Raw genomic sequence first — 6462 nt, 5'->3', positions numbered from 1 at the left:
GAGGGAAACCAGAGACTTGATTTGACAGATACTTTAAATCAGGCCTTTTGTGAAAGAACAATAATCAGGAAAAGAAAAGGTGTCTACAAAGTTTCTAGCGGTGAGACAGGTACGGTTAATACTAAGTAGCTTTCTATAGCTAACACCTGCTCCAAAAACCTCACACTGGAATTGTTTTGATGGTTACTTGGCAGAGAAATCAAATAAAAGTCTATGAAAGAATGTATAGCTCAACTAATCAGATACCAAGAAGCTGCATGAATGGCAGCTGACTTGTCACGTTAGCCTAAATCAGTGCTATGTGCCATAGGATGAGTCTATCCAGCAAAGAGACTCTGAACTTTGCGTAAGTAAGCATAGGCTGCTCACTGTTCATCTAAGCCAGTGGTCTGCAGATCTCTGGTGGTCTGTGATGGTACTGCAGGGGGGTCATAGGAAAGATTAAAACGGGCCCGATCCGTACTTTTCTTTTCTTTTTCTCCCCCAGGGAGGTGGGAGTCCATGAAATTTTACTTGACTGAAAAGGGGTCTGTATGCTAGAAAAGTTTGGAAACCACTGATCTAAGCTAACGTATATCTGCTCTTGAAAATGTGTGAACATATTGTTCTAAGATTCCGAAAGAAAACAACAAACACTAGAAATTTAAGCACTTGTACATTTTTTATTTGTTACATATTTGTATAATCGTATTGCCTATAACCCCTAGTCCAGGATCTCAACCCTACTGTGTTAGGTTCTATAGAAATATGGAACTAAACAATGAATCTTGCCCCAGAAGCCACCTTTGCAATCTGTTTTATTAGCATGACATTGGAATGGCCACGTTACTCAGGAGTAGTAAAGCCCCCAGGGACTGTGGCAGATCATCCCATAAAAAGTGCAGAGAAAGCCCTCATACCAAACCACACAAGCCTATGTTCTGTATAGTCCATATTTTTACAGAAAACAGATTGAAATCAATGCCGCTATGCCAAACTGCCCTAATCCAACAGGTCAGGGTTCAGAGATGCATCAAAAGTCTAAAAATCACTTTTAGTAGCTTTGTGGTTTCATAAAATGCCATGACTGTTCTCTTAAGCTCCTCCAGATCTAGAATAAGCAAGTGTTGGGTCGTCTCATTGGGAAGCTAATGATCTCACCTTCTTGATGCTATAAAGCTGTTTCTGAAGATTTTTAGAAGTTTTTACTTTTTTAAAAAACACATGGCTAATCCTTGTTTGCTGAATTTAAGAATAGATGTGGGTGGGTCAGAGCTTTCATATTGAAGCAATATATATATGCATGCCAATTTGCCAGGATATAATTGTATGTAGGCTACTTGGCTGAACATCAATATGTTGAATATGTGATATCTCCCCTAAAAGTGCCTATTTCAGATGTGTAGCATACCATTATGTTTTAGAGTATGTACAAGTTCAGAGGAAGGTCATGTAGACAAAAATCTCCAAAATCCTCCAAACAATTTCATATTTGTAGATACTGTAGTTCACATTTTCTCATAAGTCTGTCTTTAGTATTAAGACATTTCAAAAAGAATTATAGCATAAAGGAAAATTTAGTAATGGGATTCAGCTAACATACAGAATCAAGCCCGTAACTACTTTAGTTTTTACACATAAATCTATGTGTAAGCATTGCAGTAAATATTAAAATTTTAAGGACAAGTGTTGTGATAGTATAAGAAACATTTAAATTAAATGTATTGTCATCTAAGTTAATTCATTCTCAGCTTGATCCAACTTGCAATTAGTGAATAATTTCACATTGACTGACAAGTACTGACTGGATCAGAAATCTATGCATTTTATTTATTTAACTGCTTTAAAAAAAAAAGCAATTTCTATGATCCACATAGACACAGGACCAGAGCATAGTGCTGTAAGAAAACTAAGACAGAAGATAATTTACATCCAGCAGATATGACCTTAATGCTTAAGTCATTTTAACAGCGTGAAGGGGCATCTGTCTTAAGAAAAGTAGTTTTAACTGACTTTTCACTGCTCAGCAGTTGATGTGTAATATCCTGGCTCATCAAAATGGTTATCATCGGAGTTAATGGGGCTCTAAAACAATTTATTGAATAATGGAGAATTTATAAAATATTCTTTGATTTTGTAATAATCTAGCGGCAATTCTGCAGCTTCTGTTACAGTTCTCACTGAGAGAAGCATTCATTTCAATATTTAATTCACTAAGCAGAAATTCACTTCATGAACAGAAAAACCTGAATGTTTGGGCTCTGTAGAGGTGAAGTACAAAGGGTGGGGGAAATGAAATACACTTCCTCTGACCCAAGTCTTCTATAACTGCAACTCCAGCACATAGGTTAAAGTGAATTTCTGCTTAGTGAATAAAATATTGAAATGAATGCTTTCCTCAGTGAGAACTGTAACAGAAGCAACAGAATTGCCGCTAGAACAGTAGCCACAATCCATCCCTTTGATATGTGGCCCTTCAGATATGTAGGATTAGAAGGATGTCAAAAGGTCATCTAGTTAAGTCCTTACTCTGAGGCAGGACAAAGTACAGGAGAGATGACAACTTCCTCGCCCCTCCCCCCCCCCCCAAGGCAAGGTGTGCGGGGGGACAGCTCTATGCTCCGGGAAGGGCCAGGGCCTCAGACAGGAGGACAGGGCCCACCAGCCAGTTCTGAGTGTCACCCAGATGACTGTGCTCTCTCCCCAGGCCTCAGGGCCATGTGGAGCGATGCTCTGATGGCAATTTAAAGGGCCTGTGGCTCTGGTTGCTGGGAGCCCTTTTTGCTCTTTCCCCTCCTTCTCCTCCACCTCCGCCCCCTTGGCAGGCCTAGTTTGGCCAATTTGGTCTTAAAAACTGATGATGGCAAAGATTCCACAACTTCTTTAGGTTATTTGTTCCAGTGCATAACTATCCTTATAGTTAGGAAGTTTTTCCTAATGTTTAACCTGCAATTTATGACCATTACTTCTTGTCTAGTCCTCAGGGAATAAACAGAACCTCCTCTTTGTAACCACATACTTGAAGACTGTTACCATTTCCCTTCCTTCCCCGGTCTTTTCTTCCACTGACTAAGCAAACACAGTTCTTTTAATATTTTCTCATAGGACATGTTTTCTTGATCTTTAATCTTTGTTGCTCTCCTCTGGACTTACTTCAATTTGTCCACATCTTTCTCAAAGTGTGGGGCTCAGAACTGGACTCCAACTGACATCTTTTTAGTCTTGAATTACTTCTCCTGTCATGCTTACCATACTCCTGCTAATACTTCTAAGAATGATGTTCACTTTTGTGGTAATGATATTGCATTGTTGACTTGTATTTAGCTTATGGCAAACTATAACCCCCAGATTCTTTTCTGCCTTACTCCTTCCTAGGCAATCTTTTCCTATTTTGCATTTGTGCAACCTTCTTAAGTGTAGGTATTGTGCATTTCTTCTTTTGAAATTTCATTCTTTTTATTTCAAACAGTTTCTCCAGTTTGTCAAGATCATTTTGAATTTAATTCTGTCCTCCAAAGTGAATGCAATCTTTCCCAGCTTGGTATTGCCCACAAGCTTGATGAATGTATGCTCTATGACAGTATCTGAATCACCTATGAAAATATTGAATACTAACCTTGGACCTGTAGGACTTCACTAAGTATTCCCTTTCAGTTTAATTAGAACCACTGATAACTACTGTCTCACTAAGGTTATTCAACTCAGTCATGTACTCACCCTTTCTGTACGTTTTCCTAGGCTACATTTCCCTAGCTGCTTTATGAGAAGGTCATGTGTGACAGTATCAAAAGCCTTACTAAACAAGATATATCACATCTGCTACCCTTCTACAGGAGTGTTAATCTGTCAAAGGAAATTGGTTTGATATGATTTGTTCTTGACAAATCCATGCTGACTGTTACTTATCACCTTATTATTTTCTATGTAATCACAAACTGATTGATTATTTACTTCATTATCTTTCCAGATGCTGGTGTACAATTCCCTGAGTTATTCTCATTCCCCTTGTTATAGATAGATACTGTGTTTGCCTTTTTCCTCTGTCCTCTGGGATCTTTCTTGTCTTCACAAGTTCTCAAAGATAATCATCAATGCTTCAGAGATCTCGTCAGCCAGTTTCATCAGGCCCTGTAGATTTGAAGATATTTTCTTAAATTGTTCTTTTCATATTTTAACCTCAGATCCTACCCCATTTACACTGACATTCACTAGGTTAGCTATCAAATTACTGCTAATCTTTTTCATTAAAACAAGCCAAAAAGGAATGTAATCATTTGCCCATTGCTGTTTTTCTGTGATTGTCTTTCCCTCCTCATTGACTAATTGGCCTACTCTGTCGCTCCTCTTGCTTATAATATATTTGTTAAATATTTTCTTGTTACCCTTTATGTCCATACTCAGTATAATCTCATTTTGTGCCTTAGCCTTTCTAGGTCTGTCCTTACATGGTTATGTTTATCTATATATATCTTTCATAATTAGACCTAGTTTCCACTTTTTGTATAATTCATTTTTGAACTTCAGATTATTGAATATCTCCTGGGTGGTCTGTCATCATACTTCTGATCTTTATTATGTATTAGGAAAGTTTGCTCTTCTGCCTTAAAAATAGCTCTTTACAGAACTGCTAACCACTCTGAATTTTTTTCCCTTTGACTTGCTTCCCATAGGAGCTTACCCAACACTTCTCTGTGTTTGCTAAAGTCTACCATCTTGAAGTCCATTGTCTTTATTCTGCTGTTTTCCCATATACCATTCCTTAGAATCATGATCACTTTCACCCAATCTGGTTTCCAACTTCAAATTCTCAACTGGTTCCTCCCAGTTTCTTAGAATCAAATTTAAAACAATATCTCCCCTCAGCATTTTATCCACCTTTTTTAACAAACAGTTGCATCCAATGCATTCCAGGAAGTTGTCAGACAATCTGTGCCCTGCTGTATTATTTTTACAGTAGATGTTAATTGAAATTCTCCATGCCCATAACAAAGGGTTATGATTTTAACAGTTTTGTTGGTTGTTTAAAAAATACAACAAAAAGCAACATCAAAAAACCTCATCCATCTCTTCTTTCTGGTTAAAATGTCTTGTAACCTTGTACCATATGACATGACACTTATTTTTCACCACAAGGAGATGACCATCCCTTCATAGGAGACCAGACCTATGAATTACAGAGGATGTACATGTACCCTATGTGGCTACTTAGCCAACCAAGCACAAGCAGAGCTTGGAGCTTATTAAGTGTAGGGCTATATTCTGGCTCTCTGTACCATGTGTGAACTTCATTCTTTTAGGTCTTATTTTCAGAGTTGCTTAGCAGCCACAAATGTGACTTATGTCAATGAGAGCTGCAGGGTATTCAGTGCTACAGAAACAAAAATCAAGCTTGTAGAAGATTTCACTGTACCTTGAAAGAGGTCATGATAATTACACAAGACTGATGTCTTTGGCAGAACTGAACATTGCTAACAGCAGATACTATACAAATGCTGTTTCTACAGTCTCCACTCTATCATTGTGTGATACTACTTTGGGAAAATTTCTGCTATTTATGAATAGCCTACTAACACAATGATGTTATACTATACATAATTGACGTATTTATTTAATTCTACTCTTGGCAAACTTGTTCAGATATTACCTTGCCAACCAATAATTCTGTTTGCTTCCTCCAACCTCTTCAAGGTCATAAATGTAATATTTTGTGTTTGTAATATACTCCACATGGGAAAAGAGAAACTATTACCATTAATACAGGACTGAGATTCTATTTCACAGGAGGTAGAAATGATAAGAACACAACCTTTGCAAGAAGTAAAAATATAAAAGAGCATTTGGGGCAGGAATAGTATCTGCAGATGCTCTAGAATAATAATTCTATTTTAAATCAATATATCTTGGAGTAGAATACATTTAAGATGATTCAAAATAGGTGTCTACAATTATGTATCCATATCTGCATATGGATAAGTTGGGGTAAAACTGATGGCCAAAACTTCCAAGCAACCAGAGCTCCAACTTTCTTCAGTAGAGCTTCTGAGTGCCTGGCAACCTTGAAAATCAGGCCACTTATTTAGGTGTATTAACATGGAGTTGGAGTTTATCTTCAGGAATTTTTTTAAATGTTTATTATGAAAGGTCTGAACATTATGAGCCAAATCCTGAAAGGTGCTAAGAGCCTACTTAATTCATAGAATCCTAGGATTGGAAGGGAGCTTTAGAGGTCATCAAGTCCAGTCCCCTGCCCTCACGGCAGGACTCAGCACCGTCTAGATCATCCCTGATTGATGTCTGTCTAACCTGCTCTTAAATATCTCCAGAGATGGAGATTCCACAACCTCCCTAGGCAATTTATTCCAGTGTTTAACCACCCTGACAGTTAGGAAGTTTTTCCTAATGTCCAATCTAAACCTTCCTTGCTGCAGTTAAAGCCCATTGCTTCTTGTCAGAGTGTATGAATTGTGCGGAGTGTCCCGGACT

The sequence above is a fragment of the Pelodiscus sinensis genome, chromosome 1 (assembly GCF_052426305.1).
Source record: "Pelodiscus sinensis isolate ZL-2025 chromosome 1, ASM5242630v1, whole genome shotgun sequence".
Taxonomy (NCBI): domain Eukaryota; kingdom Metazoa; phylum Chordata; order Testudines; family Trionychidae; genus Pelodiscus; species Pelodiscus sinensis.
The sequence above is the reverse complement of the archived record's forward strand: the minus strand, read 5'-3'. Positions refer to the sequence as shown.